Consider the following 24,124-nt stretch of genomic DNA (forward strand, 5'->3'; position numbering starts at 1 on the left):
AGGCTCGGGGGAAACGCGGACGGAAACTCCAGTTCCACGTCTAGTATTTGCTTAGTTTAATCATACTGTGCGTACCAACAAACAAGCTTCAACTTCCACAGTCTCTCCTAGTAGCCATGATTCAGAATCCTATGGATCACCCACTACCCAAACACTGCGGAAGCGGCAGAGGAATCTCCTGTGTGAACAGCTGGAAAGCTTGTATGTGTTTTTCCATTTCAGCTCTTTATACTTTTTACTGTTGTGTAATATTGTATTTTGCAATGTTTGTTAGAATTGTGAGCTTAAAGGGTTAGATTGTTGATATCCTCACTTTGCTAGTTTATTATGGAATATTCTCTCTGTTATGTAGCACACGATAATACATAATACTCTATATGTCTAAATTGGGAATTAAACTTCCCCCCTCCTACTTTACTCCATGATGCAAATGAATGGGCTTGGATTCCCCTCCATGTTACTGGTGATGCAAAGTTTTCAGCTTTGTTTGTTTACTTATATTTGTTTTTACTATTTTATAGTTTTGTATTACTATCTATACCTGCAACACTAAAAGTTTCATACTTATAGTGTCAGACCTATCTATCTTCACCCATCCAATATATAACTCTCCATTGCCCTCTCAGATCTATAGAAAAGAAAGGCCAATATTATCTTCCTTCATGAGACTCACTTCTCCACTGGTAAAGTACCAAAGTTTGGTCCTCATTATACACAATATTTTCATAATCCATTTCATTCTAAGAGGAATGGCATTAGTAATTTACTTAAAAATCCATACCATTTACAGCTTTGCATGTAGGTAGGGAGTTTTATTGTATGGCTGCCCTAAAATGCTGCTAAATATATATTCCCTAAATGTTGATGTGAAGGACCCTGGATACCCTGACTGGGTATCTCCGCCAAAAGATCCTGTTTCCTCCCCGGAACCTGTAGCTGTATAGCTGGAAATTGATTATAGCAAGTAGGCACCCTAATAACCAGACAAGACCAGCATTAAGGTGAAATACGAACAGCTTTATTGGGACAAACACACAAATTATATACACATTTGCCATCTTAAAGGAATACTGAACCCAATTCTTTTTCTTTCGTGATTCAGATAGAGCATGCAAGTTTAAGCAACTTTCTAATTTACTCCTATTATCAATTTTTCTTTGTTCTCTTGCTATCTTTATTTGAAAAAGTATGCATCTAACCTTTTTTTGTTCAGAACTCTAGACAGCACTTTTTTTATTGGTGGATGAATTTATCCACCAATCAGCAAGAACAACCCAGGTTGTTCACCAAAAATGGGCCGGCATCTAAACTTACATTCTTGCATTTCAAATAAAGATACCAAGAGGATGAAGAAAATTTGATAATAGGAGTAAATTAGAAAGTTGCTTAAAATGTCATGCTCTATCTGAATCACGAAAGAAAAAATTTGGGTTCAGTGTCCCTTAAATAAGAGCCTTATCTGATCAAAAGATCCCCGCCCCTCCAGGCAGGCTGCCGTCTCCATAGGAGCCATAGGAATGTAGAGATCCCACAATAGCTAGATTGTAGTTTTGGGGGGATCCCGAGGGAGCAGTGGCTATTCCGGGGTATCATTGGAACGCCTCGGACCCCCAGATGTCACAGTCCAAAAAGGTGATATGATCCGTGGCTGGAGGGCGGAGCGGCAGCGTGGCAAAGGTTTACCCTGGACCAGTATGAGGTAGTGAGTTGTCCAAAACCCCCGGTTCCCAAGTGAGCTCCCTCCTAGGCATCACCCCAACCCATGCCCATCCGAGGTAGAACAAGTCCACAAAAGAGCGGAGCTCTGGGGCAAAGGGCCTCTGGAGCGACCTAGGATAGAGTTTAGCAGGGATCTCTAGCGATCCCAGCTGGCGAGTAGTTCCACGAGATTCCAGCTCAGACTCGGCGAGGTAGGAAAGGGACAGTGGGGTAGCGATCAGCTCTTTCAGGGCAAGGTTCAATCATTGTGACAAACATATAGGGAACTGGTGGGAAACACAATAGTCCAAATAGGGGAGGGGGTTTAGCCTTGTCAGCCTGGTATCCGTGACAGCTAACAGCGCTTTTTTGAAAATGAATAAACCTAGCTAAAGGTATGATAATGATTGGTGGCATTTCTACAATGGGTAGTAGACTGGTGCGGGAATACTGATTGAAAAGAATCAATGTTATTGGATAAAAACACTATCAGGTAATATACAACTGATTCATTCTGTTGGCTTCAGAAGGCAGACAGAATACTAACTGAATGCCATCTAAGCTATATATTTGACTTGTTGTTACATCTGCTAAGCTGTTTAGCTCTATATTGGACCCATAGTTACGTCTGCTAAGCAGTCTAGCTACACATTGGGCAGTTATAAAGCATAACTTAATTACTAATATTTACTGACACAGTTGCTGTCACTTACTTAGAGTGACGCACACACAGTTTTGTTTATTTTGAATCTGTCTTGTGGGGTTTTGAGGTAACTCCGTAATAAGTGTGTTGCTATAACTGGTAATTTCCAGCACAGGTTCTTTATTTCTTTTTTACAGTATAATGATGATGGATGCCTATGCACTGATGGTCAGCACTCTGTTGCATAATGATACTCAACATATATTTACTGAAATTGAACATTCTGCAATGTATAATTATGCCAAGTATCTATACACAACATTTCTGAATATTTTTTTATCAGTAAGTAAACTATTTTTGTTTTTTAAAGTTTGTTTATTCTCTATCTTATTATTTTACAAACTGTGCAGAAGTTATGGAAATATATCATTTAAATATACTGTTTTTGAGTGATCAGCTATTAATACTGTTTGTTTTTTTTAACTTTTCATTAACATGATCTATTTTAATTGTTTCAAATAGTCAGTTTTAAAGAAACTGTAATTTTAAAAAAATATTTCTCTAAGGTTATTTAAAGGGACATGAAACCCAAATATTTTCTTTCATTATTCAAATAGAGCATGTGATTTTTAAACAACTTTAGAATTTACTTTTATTATCTATTTTGTTTTGTTCTCTTGATATCCTTTGTTGAAGGAGCAACAATGCACTACTAATTCCTAACTGAACTTACCTAGATAAACATTTCAGCAAAGAAAAACAAGAGAAGGAAGCAAAATAAATAAGGAAAGTACATTTGAAAGTTGTTTAACCCCTTAATGACCACAATGTACCCTGTATGTCACTGGTCGTTAAAGGTTTTTTCAGGACATAATAGCACAAGTCTAGCAAGAACACGCTATTAATGCACTCCCTCCAGCAGGCTTTGTGGAATAGAGCAGTCTGAACGCGGGTTACAAGACCACGCTATAAAACAATCAAGTCCCAAAAAAAGGCCAGCGACATACAGGGTACGTCGCTGGTCCTTAAGGGGTTAAAATGGTATGCTCTGTCTGAATCACTAAAGAAAAACTCTGGGTTTCATGTCCCTTTTAACTATGTAAAAAATTGTCACATTAAAAGCAATATAAATTTAGATATGATCAATTTAAACTTGCTGCAGGTATCTGAGAATACAGAAAGAGATTTGCACAAATTGATATTCAATTTCATACTGTGATTTGTCTGATCCATAGTGTGATCTGGAGAATAGAACTCAGATAGTATAACTTTTCTTTTACAGAGGTATGGAAGATGACAAACAGAAATTATCTTAATATACCGGTGTATGATGTAACCAGTGAAAGATCGCTCTAGGGTACATGAAAAAAAAAATATTCTTTCATGATTCAGATTGTTAAACAATTTAAATATACTTTTATTATCAAATTTGCTTAATTTTCTTTGTATCCTTTGTTGAAGGAGCAACAATGCACTACTGGGAGCTAGCAGAACACATTGGTGAGCTAATGACAAGGGGCAGATATGTGCAGCCACTAATCAGCAGCTAGCTGCCAATAGTGCATTGTTGCTGCTGAGCCTACCTAGAAATGCTTTTCAACAAACAATGCAAATGAGATAATGGAAGTAAATTGTAAAGTTTAAAATTGCATGCTCTATTCTCAACTCCAACCCTCAGGACCCCTAACAGGCCAGATTTTCATGATAGCTGAATTAGAGCCCAGTTGAAATAATTAGCTAATCAGTAACCATGGATACTAACCTGCCCTCACCCAGCAGCTGTTCTCTTGTTCAACTAGCATTAAAACCTGGCCTGTTAGGGGTACTTGAGAAACCTGTTCTATCTCAGTCATGAACATTTAATTTTGAATTTATTATCTGTTTAAGAACAAGATTGTCAAATGCATGGCCGAGGGAGCATTTTCTTTCAAGATTCAGATAGAGAATACAATTTCAAACAACTTTCCAATTTACTTCTATTATTTAATTTGCTTATTTCTCTTGTTATCCTTTGCTGAAATGTTTATCTAGGCAAGTTCATGTGCAGCAGAGAACCTAGGTTCTAGCGGTTGATTGGTGGCTGCATATATAAACTGATTGTCATTGGCTCACCCATGTGTTCAGTTAGAGACCAGTAGTGCATTGCGGTTCTTTCAACAAATGATACCAAGAGAATAAAACAAATTAGACAATAGAAGTAAATTAGAAAGTTGTTTAAAATTGTATTCTCTATCTGAATCATGAAAGAAAATTTTTGGGTTTCATGTCCCTTTAAAGAAAAAATTAGTCTGAGAAAAGCATTAGACATGTGCGTTACGTTTTGGACAAATTCGGAATTCGTCCGAATTTTGGGCAATTCGGATGCATCTGAATTTCCAAATCGGCACATCCCGAAAAATTCCCAAAATGAATAAATTTGTTTCCGAATTTTCGGATCCATTATTCATATTCAGAATTTTTCATTGTTCCTAAACCGCAGTTCCCCAACACTAACTTTAAGTCTATAAGAAAGGTATTAACCCCTAAACCACCGTTCCCCAACATTGCCGACACTAACTAAACCTATTAACCCCTAAAAAGCCATCCCGAAACATCGCCAACACGAACTAAACCTATTTACCCCTAAACCGCACCCCCTCACATCGCCGACACACACCCTAAATCGTCATTCCAAAACAACGCCGACATGAAGTAAACCTATTTACCCCTATACCCCCACATCGCCGCTACTAAATAACCCCTATTAACCCCTAAACCGCACCCCCAACTCAACCGCTCCGCCTCCACAGGGATGAAGAAGATGCCGGTCCCACGATGGATGAAGATGGAGGCGCCGGGATGAAGATCATTCAAGCTAGACTTTAACAACTGTGAGTACCTAAAGAGGGGTTAGTGTTAGTTTTTTTTTTTTTTTAGATTATGGTGGGCACTCTTAAAAGAGCTAAATGTCCTTTTAAGGGCAGTAAAAGAGCTGAATGCCCTTTTCAGGGCAATGCCCATACAAATGCCCTTTTCAAGGCAATGGGTAGATTAGCTTTTTTAGATTTTTTTTTTGGGGGGGTGGGGGTTTGTAATATTAGTGGATCTTTGCATTTATTTGTGAGCAAAAGAGCTAATTTCTTTAGGGCAATGCCCTACAAAAGGCCATTTTAAGGGCTATTGGTAGTTGATTATAGATTAGTTTTTTTATTTTGGGGTTGTTGTTGTTGTTTTTTTAATGGGTATTAGAATAGTAATAATTTTTATTATTTTTGATAATTCATTTGTTATTTTGTGTTTTGTTATTTTTTGTTTTTTCGTTTTGGGGTGGGTTTTTTTTTTTAGATTAGGGTGGGCACTCTTAAAAGAGCTGAATGCCCTTTTAAGAGCAATGCCCATACCTATGCCCTTTTCAGGGCAATGGGTGGATTAGGTTAAAATTTATTTTTATTTTGGGGGGTTTGTAATGTTAGTGGGTCTTTGTGTGTTTTTTTTTTTGTAGGAAAAAAAGCTGCTTTCTTTAGTGCAATGCCCTACAAAAGGCCCTTGGTAGTTTAATATAGATTAGGGATTTTTTTTATTTTGGGGTGTTTTTTTTTTGTTTTTTTAAAGGGGTATTAGAATAGGAATCATTTTTATTGTTTTGGATAATTTCGTTTGTTATTTTCTTGTAATTTTAGTGTTTTTTATTTTTTGTAATGGTAGGTTTTTAATTTTGTAATAGTAGGTTTTAGTGTAAGGCAGCTTAGGTTTTATTTTTATTTCACAGGTAAGTTTGTATTTATTTTAACTAGGTAGTTAGTAGTAAATAGTTAATAACTATTTTTTACTAACTAGTCTACCTAGTTATAATAAATAAATTACCTGTGAAATAAAAATAAAACCTAAGCTAGCTACAATATAACTATTAGTTATATTGTAGCTAGCTTAGGTTTTATTTCACAGGTAAGTTACTTTGTGTTTAGATTTAAATAGGTATTATTTAGTTAATAATTTAAACTTTAATTTGGGTCTATTTAAATTATGTTAAAGTTAGGGGTGTTAGGTTTAGGGGTTAATATAGTTTAATTTAGGTTGTTGCGATGCGGGGGCCATAGTTTAGGGGTTAATAGGTTTAGTTAGTGTTGGCGATGAGGGGGGTGCAGTTTAAGGGTTAATAGGTTTAGCTAGTGTCAGCGATTTCGGGGAACTGCGGTTTAGAGGTTAATAGGTTTAGTTAGTGTCGGCAATGTTTGGGAATGGTGCTTTAAGGTTTAATAGGTTTAGGTAGAGTTGGCGATGTGGGGGTGCGGTTTAGGGGTTAATAGTTTTAGTTAGTGTCGGGGAAAGGCGGTTTAGGGGTTAATACTTTATTTAGTGATTTATTTAATGTTGGTGATGTTTGGGAATGGCGGTTTAGGGGTTAATAGATTTAGGTAGTGTTGGCGATCTGGGGGGGGGGGCGGTTTAGAGGTTAATAGGTTTAAAAGAAAAGAACCCAGAAGGGGATCTTAGGAGGTGCGCTCAGTTACAAATTGAAAGAACTGTTAATATTACCAAAGTTCCTTTTTCATAGGAAGCAGTTGGATATCCAACTATGTGAATCTGTGATACTGTTCAATGTTGTAAACGTGACAGGAGGCTGCCCCGCTTGAACCCGGTGTTAGGGATAATCTACAAGGATGATAAAGCAAAAAGAGGGCGCCTCATAGTGTAGTATATCCCAGGTGGGTCTTAAACATATGTGGTAAATGAGCTTACCAGAATCAAATGCACCGTACTATGACCGGTGCCAGCAGGCAGGCTAGCACTCAACAGTGGCTAGTAAACTGGTCAGGAGATCCCTAAACTTTCAGGCGACTGGGTCTCGGCACTGCAACAAATCTCGGAAAGGCTGTGGGCACTCTCTCTGCTTCCCGCTGGAGTGAATGAAATGATAAAAGCAAAAGGACAACTTCCAAACGTTTAAAAGATAAAAGAACGCTTTATTTTCATGCAAAGCGTTTCTCGACCGCAACTGGTAGTTTCTTCAGGCGAATAAAAGGTATTAATCAGCAACATTATATACACTTGTAACATTAAAAAACGGAAGTTGTCACATCTAAGGAAAACCAATGATAACAAAGGTAATAAAGGTGTGTATGTTTGAACCAGAGAAATTCTTGACTCTGTTTAAACAAAGGTGAAAGATATACGATAGAAATTACAGAAGCTAATACATACTCTCTAATGATATCTACACAAATGAGAATGATCTGAACTATCCAATTATATTCATATACAATAGAAGTGGCAGAATCATAAATGCAAATACATAGTGGAGAAAGCGGAACCAAATTTAATGATCGTGGAACATCATAATTAATTTGCCTGGTTGGAAAAAACATTCTTAATATAGGATAAGAAAATCACAATTTCTAAAACTCCAGGAAATGAGTGTTGATTATTAGGTGATTATATTTTATCTCTCCAGATTTAACATTTTTGATGAATGAATATTTGTTATTCTATGTTTGTATAAATCCCTCAAAAAGCACAGCGTAACCAAATACAAAAGTAAACAAGTTCAGAATCAACTTTGTGTAAACATATAAACAACGTATTTTGCGTTACCAATATCTGAAAACCTAAGTCACGTATTATGCGTCTTCTGAGATGATCCGTATCTGGATCTGTGCACCTAAATCAGCTTTCCTGTAGTAAAGAGAAACCAAATGGTCCCCCAGGTGATGGGTGTTAATTGTTTAGTATTTACATTTGGATTTCTATTGGATCTATAGATGTTTCTTATTCAATACTTGAATATATCCCTAAGAGTTTTGAAGTTATGGCACACTATACAAAGGTGAACAGGTTGACTCTCAACTTTTTATACACACTTGTACAACGTGTTTTACGTTACTAATATAAGACACACAAGTAACGTATTTTTAGTTTTCCAAGATGATCCATATCTAGATCTATGTGCCTAAATGAGTCGTCTTGTGTTATATAAATCTAAACCAGATGGTCTCGAATAAACTCGTCAAAGAAAAGAGATCACAATTTTTATGAGTGAGAAAATCAGGAGTATTCTTTTACAAGTGCACCTAAAAGATGTATTGGCTGGTTCCGTTTATCAAAATAGGGAAACCTGTCTGAATGTATATATGTGTTTTATCTATTACGTCCTATCTATAAATGATCGTGAAAACAGTGTAAATATGAGTGGTATAATATTTCTCCAAAAACTAGTTTTGTAGGAGTATTTTTCTAAAAGTGCACCTAAGTGATGTGTTGGCTGGTTCCGTTTATCAAAATAGGGAGACCTGTCTGAATGTATGTATGTATGTGTTTGTCCATTACGTCCTATCTGTAAATGATCGTGAAAACAATGTAATATTTCTCCAAAATCTAGTTTGTATGGACATAGTTAAATGTAATAATTTTGTAAGGAGTGTTGTGTGGTGAGGCGATATAATAATCAGATGAAATTATAAACAAAATTTCAAAGAATGATAAATGTATAAGTGTGGATCTGAACTTGGGGGGCAAAAACTTGGGGTGATGTGTATCTCGTACCAAATCTGTTAAAAAAATGTGTGTATATATCATATACCTTATGTGATGTATTGGTATGTAATGTAAACTAGTAAGTAGTGTGTGATTAATGTTTGTCAATGGTGATTGATTGTTAAAGTTCAGTAAACACAAAAATCATCTAAAAATGTTAAATGTAAAATGTGATGGATGTATGGTGTGTGTGGTACGTGGTTGAATGTAGAGTGATTTGTAATGATAATTGAATTGTAGTAAAATTAATTCGGAAGTGAGGGGTACTTTTGTAAAAGATATCAATTAGTTGAAAGCTTCCAGATCTAAATTGGCATTTAGACCTGTTGGGTAAAGTGTCTTTAGTTTGTATATCCAATAGGTTTCATGTTGTCTTGATTTTGTTAGTCTGTTGTAATCAGAAGATTTAGGAATATAACCAATGGGATGAAATCTAAATATGTATGGGTTTCCACTGTGTTTTTGTAAACAATGGTTAGGAATACTGTGTTTGATCTTTGATTTTCTAAAATTTTTACAATTGCGGTCGTGTTCACCCCATCTAATGCTAATTTTTCTAGAAGTGCGGCCTACATATTGTAAGCTGCATAGGCATTCTATTAGATAGATCACAAAATTAGATTTGCAATTATAAAAGCCTGGATGGTAAAGGATTCTCCTTTTACTGTTGATTTGAAAAAATTTTTACCCAATTTTATAAATTTACATGAACCATATCCAGTTTTCCCGCATTTATATCCCCCTTGTAGTCCAAAGATACCCTTGTTTGTTCCCTGTTTTCTAGTAATCTGATTAACGTGTTAATAGGTTTAGATTGTGTCAGCGATGTCAGGGAACTGCGGTTTCGGGGTTAATAACTTTATTTCGTTATTTAGTTAGTGTCGGTAATGTGGGGGACGGCGGTTTAGGGGTTAATAGGTTTAGGTAGAGTTAGTGATGTGATTTAGGGGTTAATAGCTTTATTTAGTGGCGGCGGCGGTTTAACATAATTTTGTTTTGGCAATCGCCGGAACAATAGTTAGAAATAACGATTTGGTCCGTAATAAAGATTCGATCCGACATTAATAATAATAATTTGGTAACGGTTTCAAATGCATCCGAATTTCAAAATTCGGAACCACATGAATAAATTCCGAAACCGAATTACCGACACATACCGAATTATTACAAATGTCTATAACCAAATTTTTTTACAAAACGAAGCAAACCAAATTTTTCGATCGTGCACAAGTCTAATAAACATGTAGATTTAATTTTTAAAGTTTCATTGGTTGTTCCACATTCTCTGCTGTGGCCAATTAGAGACAATTATACATAGGTCACTAGAGTGTACGGCCAATGGCTGTGTGGAATATAACAGTGTTCTGCACTGCATTTCTAACATGAACTGAAAAGCTCACAATTTCAAAATTAAATTACAGTAAAAGGGTAAAATATATAATAAAAGTATATTAGTATGTGCAGTGCTCTGTATGTTTGACCTTGGTGATAGAAGAGTGTTTAGATGTTGCTGTCAGAGAGATGAAATATAGAGCAGAGAAAAAGTGTAAATTGAAAAGTGATAGGAAGATGATTGTGGGTAGCAGGAACAGAATGATAAAATGAGTTAATATTAACATAGGAAGAGTTAATAATTGCATTACATGTTTGTGTCAGAAATTGTATTAAATGATTATTGAAAATGTCAGACAACTCAATTTTTGACATTACATTACATAATAAATAAGCCTAATACTTGAAGGGAAAAAAATGTGGAGGTTCCTCTTCATGCGATCGTCCGCCTCACACTGAAGATTAAATCCAAGGTACCCATATTTATAGGGGTACCTTGAAATTCGTATTGGCTGACATTTTCTCATCAGCCAATAGGATTAGAGCAAGTGAAATCTTATTGGTTGGTGAACAGCCAATAGGATTTCACTTGCTATCATCATATTGGCTGTTCACCAGCCAATAGGATGAGAGCAAGTGAAATCTTATTGGCTGGTGAACAGCCAATAGGATGAGAGCAAGTGAAATCTTATTGGCTGGTGAACAGCCAATAGGGTGAGAGCAAGTGAAATCTTATTGGCTGGTGAACAGCCAATAGGATTTCACTTGCTATCATCATATTGGCTGTTCACCAGCCAATAGGATGAGAGCAAGTGAAATCTTATTGGCTGGTGAACAGCCAATAGGATGAGAGCAAGTGAAATCTTATTGGCTGGTGAACAGCCAATAGGGTGAGAGCAAGTGAAATCCTATTGAATGTTTACCAACTAATAAGATTTCACTTGCTCTAATCCTATTAACTGATGAGAAAATGTCAGCCAATAGGAATTTCAAGGTATCCCAATAAATATGGGGCACCTTGGATTTAATCTTCAGTGTGCGGCAGACGATCGCATGAAGAGGAGCCTCCACGCCGCAGAAGTGCACCGCCGCTGGAAACCGCCGCCAAGGACCATCGCCGCCTCCGAGATGGACCCGCCTGGAAGAAAATCTTCTCCCCAGTACTTCAGGACCTGTGAGTAACTATTTGGGGCTTTAGTGTTATTTATTTTTTTAATTTTTATGGGGGGGGGTTATTTTTTAACTTAGTTTTTTTTTAGGCACTTTGCAAAAGAGCTAAATGCCCTTTAAGGGCAATGCCCATCCAATTGCCCTTTTCAGGGCAATGGGTAGTTTAGGTTTTTTTAGTGTTAGGTTTTTTATTTTGGGGGTTTGGTGGGTTGGGGTTTTTTACTGTTAGGGGGGACTGTGTATTTTGAATTTAGAAGAGCTGTTTATCTTGGGGCAATGCCCTGCAAAAATCCCTTTTAAGGGCTGCTGGTAGTTTATTATTAGATTAGGGGGTGTTTTTATTTTGGTGGGTTTTTTATTTTCATAGGGATTAGGTTTAATTTTTTAAATTTTGGTAATTTTATTTTTTGTAATCGTAGGTTTTTTTTGTAAACTTTAAAAAAAAAATATTTTATTTTGTAAGTTATGTAGTTTATTATTTTGAATAATTAAGGGGTTAATTTAATGGTTGTTAGGTTAGGGGAGTAGGAGTTAATAGTTGAATTAGATTACTGAGTTAGTGGTGGATGGCGGTTTAGGGGTTAATAGATTTAGTTAGTAGTTTGTAATGTTAGGGTTGATAGATTTAGTAGGGGTTAATAATTTTATTTGCTTTGTAGGGTTGGCGGTGTAGAAGTAAATAATTAAATTAGTTGACTGCATTGGTGGTGGATGGCGGTTTAGGGGTTAAAAAATTATTTATTTTTATTAAAACTTAGTGCGGACAATAAGATTTGGTTTTTTTTTAAAAAACTCGATGCGGGCGGTTAGGTTTTGCTTTTGTAATGCTCCGTTTGCCTTCGCTGCATCACGGTGGATTGCGAAAATGGCAGGGTGGTGAAAGAATCCCCTGCCATTTTCGGAATCCACCTGGACACCAGGTGAATTCTTTTGATCTCGCGCTGCCAACATTCCATTGAGGATGCGTGCGCAACTGCTGACGGCGACGGACATTACAAACGCAGTTATAGTATAGATTCTCCAGTTTTACATAACCAACACTGTTATATTAATATACTTTTTACCTCTGTGATTATCTGTATCTAAGCCTCAGCAGACTGCCCCCTATCTCAGTGCTTTTTACAAACTTGTATTTGAGCCAATTAGTGCTGGTTCCTGTATAACTCCATGGGAGTGAGCACACTGTTATGTTAATGGAACACATGATCTAGCATTGTTTGGCTGTGAAAAGCTAATAAAATGCACTGAGATAAGAGGCGGCCTGCAGGAGCTTAAAAACAGGCAGAGATTTAGAGGTTACAAACTATATTACTATAACAATGTTGGTTGTGCAAAGCTGGGGAATGGGTAGTTATTAAGGTGTAATCTAGTAGACTGTCCCTTTTAAGTTAGTTACCCAAGCACCTCTTGTTAACTTGCTAACTTGATAGAACTGATGTGTGATTATGTGGCATAACATAAAAGCTAAATGTTTTTCCCATCTTTGTACAAATCACCCAAAATACTACTCAACATTCACTTAGCAGTAAGATGGTTCAATATTCTGCAAAGCATCCTATCCATAATAGCAGGAATTACAGGGAAAATGAATATTTTTTTGTGCATCTAATTGAATACCAAAACAAAGACTGCAGGTTTATTTAAAATTAATTTCATATTCATTTTTTCGAACATATTGTTCATAAATTATTCACACATCTTACTCTTTATATGGGTCATTATAATCTGTTTACAATAAGCTTTTATTGTTGTGCTATTTTCTTGACTGGCTAATTGCTTGAGCACAAATTGATTCATATTTCTGGTAGATCTGGTGGTAAAAACTAATTGTCTTAAAGGGACATTAAACACTCATTTTTTCTTTGCATAAATGTTTTGTAGATGATTTATTTATATAGCCCATAAAGTTTTTTTTTTTTTTTTTAAATGTATAGTTTTATCTTATTTCCCACTTGCAGTTACCGGCTACCTTTTCAACAGAGCTAAACTGAGAGCTTCTAAGTAGGTTTTTAAACAGTTTTATTCTGGATTTTTATATCGGTATCTGTGCATCTTATTCTTTATAGTAGTGTCTATTACATGCAGTTATATGAAAATTAGTGTATACTGTCCCTTTAAGTCAAAATAAAACTTAAATCGACTGGATAGAACATAACATTTTAAACATCCATCTCCATCCAGGCAGTGAGAAGTCTTTATCCAGGCAGCGACATCTTTATCAATTGCGGGGGCATCTTCTATCTTCATCCCGGCAGTGCAGAGCGGAGCTATCCAGGACCGGTGATGGCATCCTGCGCAGAGCGTCCTCTTCATACAATCACTGCCGTACACTGAAGTTGAATGCAAGGTACCTGTTTAAAAATTGCGTACCTTGCATTCCTATTGGCTGATTTGATTCTTCAAATTCAAATCAGCCAATAGGATGAAAACTACTGAAATCCTATTGGCTTCTTTAGCTCAGGTTCACACAAATGTACTTTTACTAGATATTGCACTTAAAGCGATACTAAACCCAATTTTTTTCTTTCATGATTCTGATAGAGCATGCAATTTTAAACAACTTTCTAATTTACTCCTATTATCAATTTTTCTTCGTTCTATTGCTATCTTTATTTAAAAAAAATCAGGAATGTAAAGATTAGGAGTTGGCCTATTTTAGCACCCTGGATAGCGCTTGATTATTGGTGGCTACATTTAACCACCAATAAGCAAGCATAACCCAGGTTCTGAACAAAAAAGGCAACGGCTCCTAAGCTTTACATTCCTGCTTTTTAAATAAAGATAGCAAGAGAATGAAGAAAAACAAAATGTATGCTTACCTGATAAATTTATTTCTCTTGTGGTGTATCCAGTCCACGGGTTCATCCATTACTTGTGGGATATTCTCCTTCCCAACAGGAAGCTGCAAGAGGACACCCACAGCAGAGCTGTCTATAGCTCCTCCCCTAACTGCCACCCCCAGTCATTCGACCGAAGACAAGCAAGAAAAAAGGAGAAACTATAGGGTGCAGTGGTGACTGTAGTTTAAAAATAAAAAACACCTGCCTTAAAATGACAGGGCGGGCCGTGGACTGGATACACCACAAGAGAAATAAATTTATCAGGTAAGCATAAATTTTGTTTTCTCTTGTAAAGGTGTATCCAGTCCACGAGTTCATCCATTACTTGTGGGATACCAATACCAAAGCTTTAGGACACGGATGAAGGGAGGGACAAGGCAGGCACTTAAACGGAAGGCACCACTGCCTGTAAGACCTTTCTCCCAAAAATAGCCTCCGAAGAAGCAAAAGTATCAAATTTGTAGAATTTAGAAAAAGTATGAAGCGAAGACCAAGTCGCCGCCTTACAAATCTGTTCAACAGAGGCCTCATTTTTAAAAGCCCATGTGGAAGCCACCGCTCTAGTGGAATGAGCTGTAATTCTTTCAGGAGGCTGCTGGCCAGCAGTCTCATAAGCTAAGCGGATTAAGCTTCTTAGCCAAAAAGAAAGAGAAGTTGCCGAAGCCTTTTGGCCTCTCCTCTGTCCAGAGTAGACAACAAACAAAGCAGATGTTTGACGAAAATCCTTCGTAGCTTGTAAATAAAACTTTAAAGCACGAACCACATCAAGGTTGTGTAATAGACGTTCCTTCTTTGAAGAAGGATTAGGACATAATGAAGGAACAACAATCTCCTGATTGATATTCTTATTAGATACCACTTTAGGAAGAAACCCAGGTTTGGTACGTAAAACTACCTTATCTGCATGGAAAATCAGATAAGGGGAATCACACTGTAAAGCAGATAACTCCAAAACTAGTCGAGCCGTGGAGATAGCTACTAAAAACAGAACTTTCCAAGATAAAGGTTTAATTTCTATGGAATGCAAAGGTTCAAACGGAACCCCTTGAAGAACTTTAAGAACTAAATTTAAACTCCATGGCGGAGCAACAGGTTTAAACACAGGCTTGATTCTAACCAAAGCCTGACAAAACGCCTGTACGTCTGGAACCTCAGCCAGACGTTTGTGCAAAAGAATAGACAGAGCAGAAATCTGTCCCTTTAGGGAACTAGCTGACAATCCCTTCTCCAATCCCTCTTGGAGAAAGGATAATATCCTAGGAATCCTGACTTTACTCCATGAGTAACCCTTGGATTCACACCAATGAAGATATTTACACCATATCTTATGATAGATTTTCCTGGTGACAGGCTTTCGAGTCTGAATTAAGGTATCAATGACCGACTCGGAAAAACCACGCTTTGATAGAATCAAGCGTTCAATCTCCAAGCAGTCAGACGCAGAGAAACTAGATTTGGATGTTTGAAGGGACCTTGATGTAGAAGGTCTTGCCTTAGCGGCAGAGTCCATGGTGGAAAGGATGACATGTCCACCAGATCTGCATACCAAGTCCTGCTTGATCTTGGCAATCAGACGAGGGAGCAGAGGAAACGGTGGAAACACATAAGCCAGGCTGAAGGACCAGGGCGCTGCTAGAGCATCTATCAGCGCTGCCTTGGGATCCCTGGACCTGGACCCGTAACGAGGAAGCTTGGCGTTCTGACGAGACGCCATGAGATCCAGTTCTGGTTTGCCCCATAGTTGAATCAACTGGGCAAATACCTCCGGATGAAGCTCCCACTCCCCCGGATGAAAAGTCTGCCGACTTAGAAAATCCGCCTCCCAGTTCTCTACTCCTGGGATATGGATAGCTGAGAGATGGCAAGAGTGAACCTCTGCCCATAGAATTATCTTTGAAACCTCCAACATTGCCAGGGGGCTCCTTGTTCCCCCCTGATGGTTGATATAGGCTACAGTCGTGATGTTGTCCGACTGAAATCTGATGAACCTGACCGCAGCTAGCTGAGGCCAAGCCTGAAGAGCATTGAATATCGCTCTTAGTTCCAGAATGTTTATCGGAAGGAGGGCCTCCTCCTGAGTCCATGAACCCTGAGCCTTCAGGGAGTTCCAGACTGCACCCCAGCCCAGAAGGCTGGCATCTGTCATCACTATAGTCCATTCTGGCCTGCGGAAACTCATTCCTCTGGACAGATGGACTCGATATAGCCACCAGAGAAGAGAATCCCTGGTCTCTTGATCCAGATTTAGTAGAGGGGATAAATCTGTGTAATCCCATTCCACTGATTGAGCATGCAAAGTTGCAGTGGTCTGAGATGTAGGCGGGCAAACGGAACTATGTCCATTGCCGCTACCATTATGCCGATTACTTCCATACACTGAGCCACTGACGGCCGAGAAGTGGAATAAAGAACACGGCAGGAAGTTAGAAGCTTTGACAACCTGACCTCTGTCAGAAAAATTTTCATTTCTACTGAATCTATCAGAGTTCCTAGGAAGGAAACTCTTGTGAGAGGGGAGAGAGAACTCTTTCCTTCGTTCACCTTCCACCCGTGAGACCTCAGAAATGCCAGAACAATGTCCGTATGGGACCTGGCGATTTGGAAAGTCGACGCCTGTATCAGAATGTCATCTAGGTAAGGGGCCACTGCTATGCCCCGCGGCCTTAGAACCGCCAGAAGGGACCCTAGATCCTTCGTAAAGATTCTTGGTGCCGTGGCTAACCCGAAGGGAAGAGCCACAAACTGGTAATGCCTGTCTAGGAAGGCGAACCTGAGAAACTGATGATGATCTCTGTGAATCGGTATGTGTAGATAAGCATCCTTTAAGTCCACGGTAGTCATATATTGACCCTCCTGGATCATAGGTAGGATGGTGCGAATAGTCTCCATCTTGAAGGATGGGACCCTGAGAAATTTGTTTAGGATCTTTAGATCCAAGATTGGTCTGAAAGTTCCCTCTTTTTTTGGGAACTATAAACAGATTTGAATAGAAGCCCTGCCCCTGTTCCTCCCTTGGAACTGGGTGGATCACTCCCATAACCAGTAGGTCTTGAACGCAACGTAAGAATGCCTCTCTCTGTATCTGGTTTGCAGATAATTGTGAGAGATGAAATCTCCCTTTTGGAGATGAAGCTTTGAAATCCAGAAGATATCCCTGGGAAACAATCTCTAGCGCCCAGGGATCCTGGACGTCTCTTGCCCAAGCCTGGGCGAAGAGAGAAAGTCTGCCCCCCACTAGATCCGGTCCCGGATCGGGGGCTACTTCTTCATGCTGTCTTAGAGGCAGCAGCAGGTTTTTTGGCCTGCTTCCCCTTGTTCCAAGCCTGGTTAGGTCTCCAGACTGGCTTGGACTGGGCAAAATTTCCCTCTTGTTTTGCAGTAGAGGAAGTTGAAGCTGCGCCACTCTTGAAGTTTCGAAAGGAACGAAAATTAGTCTGTTTGGTCCTTAATTTGTTGGACCTATCTTGGGGAAGGGCGTGGCCTTTTCCTCCAGTAATATCAGAAATGATCTCCTTCTGTCCAGGCCCGAATAGGGTCTGCCCTTTGAAGGGGATGTTGAGAAGTTTAGACTTTGAAGTAACGTCAGCTGACCAGGATTTAAGCCATAGCGCCCTACGCGCCTGAATGGCAAAACCTGAATTCTTAGCCGTTAGCTTGGTTAAATGAAAAACGGCGTCAGAAATAAATGAATTGGCTAACTTAAGAGCTTTAAGTCTGTCTAGGATATCATCCAACGGGGTCTCTACCTGTAGAGCCTCCTCAAGAGACTCGAACCAGAAAGCCGCTGCAGCAGTGACTGGGGCAATGCATGCAAGAGGCTGGAGAATAAAACCTTGTTGTATAAAGATTTTCTTAAGGAAACTCTAATTTTTTATCCATTGGATCTAGGAAAGCACAACTGTCCTCGACAGGGATAGTTGTACGCTTAGCTAGGGTAGAGACTGCTCCCTCCACCTTAGGGACCGTCTGCCACGAGTCCCGTGTTGCGGCATCTATAGGAAACATCTTTTTAAAAGCAGGAGGGGGAGAGAACGGTACACCTGGTCTATCCCATTCCTTAGTAATAATTTCTGAAAACCTCTTAGGGATTGGAAAAACGTCAGTGTAAACAGGCACTGCAAAGTGTTTGTCCATTTTACACAATTTCTCTGGGACTACAATGGTGTGACAGTCATCCAGAGTCGCTAAAACCTCCCTGAGCAACAAGCGGAGGTGTTTAAGCTTAAATTTAAACGCTGTCATTTCAGAGTCGGACTGAAGTAACGCCTTCCCTGAATCAGAAATGTCACCCACAGATAGAAGCTCTCCTGCTTCGGCTTCTGCACATTGTGAGGGTATATCAGACATAGCTACTAAAGCGTCAGAAAGCTCTGTATTTGTTCTAGCCCCAGAGCTGTCTCGCTTTCCTTGTAACCCTGGCAGTTTGGACAATACCTCTGTGAGGGTATGACTCATAACTGCCGCCATGTCTTGTAAGGTAAACGCATTGGACGCGCTAGATGTACTTGGCGTCACTTGAGCGGGAGTTATAGGTTCTGACACGTGGGGAGAGCTAGATGGCATAACCTCCCTTTTGTCAGTCTGAGAAACCTCTGGTGATAAATCTTTAAAAGCCATAATATGGTCTTTATAACTTATAGAAAGGTCAGTACATTTGGTACACATTCTAAGAGGGGGTTCCACAATGGCTTCTAAACATATTGAACAAGGAGTTTCCTCTATGTCAGACATGTTTAACAGACTAGTAATGAGACCAGCAAGCTTGGAAAACACTTTAATAAATGTGAAAAAGCAATTATACAAAAACGGTACTGTGCCTTTAAGAGAAAAAAACTACCACATAAACTGCAAAACAGTGTTAAAAAGTAGTAAACTCTACGAAAATTTTACAGTGTGTATAAGGGACTAAAGCAGCATTGCACCCACTTGCAAAAGGATGATTAACCCCTTAGGCCCAAAAACGGATTAGAAAAACGTTAAAACCGTTAACAAACAGTCAAACACACTGCCACAGCTCTGCTGTGGCTCCTACCTGCCCTTAAACACGATTTTTGCAGGAAAAAAACCCTCTGTAGTGGTCCTAGATACCAGAGGACTCCTTTAGGGAAGCTGGATGTCTCAGTCTGAAAATCAACTGCGCATTTAGAGCGCGAAAATAGGCCCCTCCCACCATGCACTCAATGTTTTTACACTAAGTAATATGAGTATTAACATGAATATTACCCTTTTTTGCAAGCATGATCCCAGTTGTTGTTAAATCACTGTATCAGGCTTACCTCAAATATACCAGGCACTGTCAGCATTTTCTAGACCTTATCATCTCTCTAGAAAAAAATATACTGAACATACCTCAAAGCAGGTAATCTGCAGACCATCCCCCCAACTGTAGTTTTCTTTCCATACTCTTCAGTTATGTGTGAGAACAGCAATGGACCTTAGTTACAAACCGCTAAGATCATCAAACCTCCAGGCAGAATTCTTCTTCCAATTTCTGCCTGAGAGTAAAACAGTACAGCGTCGTTACCGTTTAAAAATAACAAACTCTTGATTGAAGGTAAAAACTACACTAAGTCACCACATATCTCTTGATACTTCCTTTCTTGTCGAGAGCTGCAAGAGAATGACTGGGGGTGGCAGTTAGGGGAGGAGCTATATAGACAGTTCTGCTGTGGGTGTCCTCTTGCAGCTTCCTGTTGGGAAGGAGAATATCCCACAAGTAATGGATGAACCCGAGGACTGGATACACCTTTACAAGAGAAAATTGATAATAGGAGTAAATTAGAAAGTTGCTTAGAATTGCATACTCTATCTGAATCATGAAAGAAAAAAATGTGGGTTTAGTATCCCTTTAAATCAAATAAGGTTATGCATCCATCTTTACTTTATAGTCTGTTAATTCACCTATACATGAATCTAGGGTTTGCTAAAACATTTTTTTGTGAAGCTCTTCTCCAAAAGTAGTACATTCCATTGATGTATCTTTCTTTAGTAACAAAATGTTAACAGCTGCTGTACTGGCTGCTGATTTGCAGTGGAATTCTTGTAACATAATTTATGCACTGTAACTTGGATGATAGCCCAAGCAATCAATTTAGATTAGAAAGTTTACTATACCAACCATACTTGGCATGTTCTGTGGGGTCCTGATTCACATACAGCACAAGGGCCTTTGCTAGCTCCAATTAAAAAACAAAAGATGGATTGCTATTTTATTTACCACATACCTGTCACTCTGTCAATAAAACTGTATTGTGTTTTTTTTTTGCTACGTTCATGAACAAAGGTCTGCAGTGTTTAAAATAAATTGAAGTTTTCATAAACTATATCTGGTCAAGCTAGTTCAAGTCTAATTTATACAACAAAAATAAATGCTGTACTTTTAAATAGCATAATGTATCAGGAAGAAGTCCTCTTAATATATTTTCTAAAGTCTCATGAGCAAACTAAGGTTTATAACCTGCTAATGAGCAATAAGATAACTAGGCCAACCAAGGATAGACTTTGTTTATATCAACAAATGCTTATGATACCCAGATCTTCCTCTCCACCCCCACTCTCTCTTCCTCTGTCCTGTCTCATGTCAGCGACTGCTTATCTGATATCTCTTCCTGGATGGCCTCTCACCACCACCGTGTCCAAGACTTAGCTCCTTCTAATCCCCCCTCAAGTTCTACGCCTACTCCTGACTTTTCTATCCCTGTCGACGGCATCACCTTCTCCCCATTGCCCCAAGTCCTCTGCCTCGGAGTTACACTTGACTCAAATCTATCCTTCGTCACCCACATCCAATCGCTTTCTTCATCCTACCGCAACCACCTACGCAATATTTCCAAGATTCGCCCTTTTCTGAGCGCTAACACCACAAAGCAAATAATCCACTCCCTTGTTATTTCCCGACTTGATTACTGCAATAATCTACTTACTGGCCTTCCTCTTTCCTCCTCTCCCTTCTTCAATCCATCCTAAATGCTTCTGCCAGGCTAATCCACCTTTCCCATCACTCTGTATCTGCTGCATCTCTCTGTGAGTCCCTTCATTGACTCCCCATTCACACCAGAATTAAATTCAAAATTCTCCCCACTTACATACAAAGCTCTCACCAGCGCCGCTCCCCACTACCTATCCTCTCTAATAAACAAGTATACTCCAGCCCGCCCACTAAGATCCAATAATGCCCTGCTCCTTGCATCTTCAACTGTCGCCTCTTCCCATGTTAGACTGCAGGACTTCTGTCGTGCAGCACCTACCCTCTGGAACACTCTTTCTCGTGCTGTCAGGCTTTCCCATAATCTTTATTCTTTTAAATGCTCCCTGAAGACTTTTTTGTTCAGAGAAGCCTACCACCCAACTCGGTAATAAATTAGTTTCACTTACCTAACATTTCCCTCATCTAACCCTGCATTAACATCTTTCTCAATCTTGCAGTCCTCACCTCCTGATTCTCAATCTCCTACCCTTCTAGATTGTAAGTTCCCACGTGAATAGGGCCCTCAATTCCTCCTGTATGTGTTTGTAAATTTTTGTCTTGTCTCTTACAAGTTTTATATCATTGTTTTATTTGAATGAATTGTCCAATAGACAGTGCTGCGGAATACGTTGGCACTTTATAAATAAAGTATAATAATAATATTATCAGCCATGTCTTGTCACATTATGTAATCTAGCCCAGGGTAACTCTAGACACTTGCTGAAAACATATAAAGGTCCTGGCTGATGCATAGTATTCTTTGGAAAGTGATACTCTATTAAGGATTATAATATACTGCAGTCATTCAGCAGAATCTTGCCGGGGTTGCAAACTGCAGTTCAAAATGACCTTTCAACTGATGTACAACTAATGAGGAGTCTAGGAACAAATGCAGTGTGAATTAAGGACTGCCATAAAACTCTTTTTTAAAGGGACATGAAAGCCCTTTTTTTTCTTTCATGATAAAGATAGAGCATGTAGTTTTAAACAAGGTTCTAATTTACTTCTATTATCAAATTTTCTGTATTCTCTTGATATTTTTTGTTGGAAAAAAAGTCAGGAGCAGTTTTGTACAAATGTTATCTTTGCAAGAGCACTTCCTGTCATGTAGTTCTCCAGGCACATACCCAGGAATCTCTTCAACAAAGAATACCAATAGAACAAAGCAAAGTTGATGATATCCTTAAATTGGAAAGTTGTTTAAAATTGCATGCCCTTAATCATGAAAGTTTGATTTTGATTTGACTTTCCCTTTAATTTAATTCCTGCAATCTATTTTATATTGCATTGCATTATATTGTATTGAAGTTTTCAAGCAAAGATACATTAACAACTGTACTGTTAGATCTGTTAACATCAGATGCTTCTGAACTATTACATTAAAAAAAACAACAACTGGGTGCTTGTAACTAATGTATTATTCAATAAAAATAACATAAGTAACTCAAGCAATCGACCTAAATACCACATCAGTCAGGGGGCCTTCTATACTAACCTGTCATAGAATAAGCTAAACTCACAGGCGAACTTGGCGGAAAAGGATGCACAATTCTTCTCTTGGTACACTTATGGACAACTTACCCCAGAGGGGGAATTTTGATTACCCAGTTCCTTAACTGCTTACGACATATTATCTCAGTGACATACAAGCTTTTACTATTACCAAGTGATAACCTCCTTCTCCTTTACACAGTGAAATGGGCCTCTGATTTGGAAACCACATTCAGTACGAAAGATTGGCTCAAAATATTTCTATATAATAAGAAGGCTTCCATTTCTGCTAAAATACAAGAAATAAATTATAAATACTGATCTAGGTGGTACTATACTCCTAATAAACTCAAACACATATACAGTTGTACAGATTCTATATAGGCACTTTGCTTCATATCTGATGGGGCTGTGAGAGATTCAAGGGTTTCTGGACCGAAATGTTGAAGATCATAGACAATAAATTAGGTGTCCAAATGCCCCAAATATTCTTCTGTTTCAAGGTCTGCCAAAGCTAAATCAAAAAAGAACTTACTATTCACCATGCTGATCAGTGCCAAAGCTTTAGTACCAAGGCTTTGAACAATCCAAGGTTCTATCCCTGGCTGACTGGGTCGCACAAGTTAATTGGACCTCCATTTCCCAAACTCCATTTCCTTCTTCCCCTCCTATTCTTTCACCTTCCATTCTTCCCTCCGCCCCTCGCTTTTATCCCCCCCCCTCAGTGGCCCAGACAGATTCCCCCTTTTTTTTACACAAATAAATGGTTGATAATCCCTGAGAAATTGTTTTTCTATTTGTATACTGAAAGTACGGATCAGGTCCGACATACCTCACCGACTGCGGAGAGCAATACGCTCTCCGTATTCAGCATTGCACCAGCAGCTCTTGTGAACTGCTGGTGCAACACCGCCCCCTGCAGATTCACGGCCAATTGGCCGCCAGCAGGGGGGTGTCAATCAACCCGATCATACTCAATCGGGTTGAATTCCAGCGATGTCTCAGAGCAGGCGGACAGGTTATGGAGCAGTGGTCTTTAGACCGCTGCTTCATAACTGCTGTTTCTGGCGAGTCTGAAGGCTCGCCAGAAACACGGGCTCTCAAGCTCTGTCCGGAGCTTTATGAATGGGCCTCTAGGAGTAAATTAGAAAGTTGCTTAAGATTGTATGCTCTATCTGAATCATGAAAGAAAAAATTTGGGTTTAGTATCCCTTTAAGCTGTCCAAATCACTAATCAACTGCATGCTGTAGTTTAAGATAAATAGATTTTATAATAATTTGTGCAATACATATGGAGATAATAAATAGTAGCTCTTTTTAATTTGATATTAACTTAATTTTAAGCAGGATGGTCAGATATATATATATATATATATATATATATATATATATATATATATATATATATATATATATATATATATATATATATATATATATATATATATATATACATATACAGGTAGCCCTCAG

General features: G+C 38.7%; 1 long non-coding RNA gene across 1 annotated transcript; it reads left to right on the forward strand.

Moving 5' to 3' along the window:
* The first annotated feature begins 35 nt into the window (after positions 1-35).
* LOC128652798 (uncharacterized) lies at positions 36-13,905 on the forward strand. The gene is made up of 3 exons (XR_008401304.1): positions 36-201; positions 2,539-2,683; positions 13,535-13,905. It is a non-coding gene; the product is annotated as an uncharacterized LOC128652798 (long non-coding RNA).
* The last annotated feature ends 10,219 nt before the right edge of the window (positions 13,906-24,124 follow it).

Source organism: Bombina bombina, chromosome 1 (genome assembly GCF_027579735.1).
Source record: "Bombina bombina isolate aBomBom1 chromosome 1, aBomBom1.pri, whole genome shotgun sequence".
In the NCBI taxonomy this organism is placed as follows: Eukaryota; Metazoa; Chordata; class Amphibia; order Anura; family Bombinatoridae; genus Bombina; species Bombina bombina.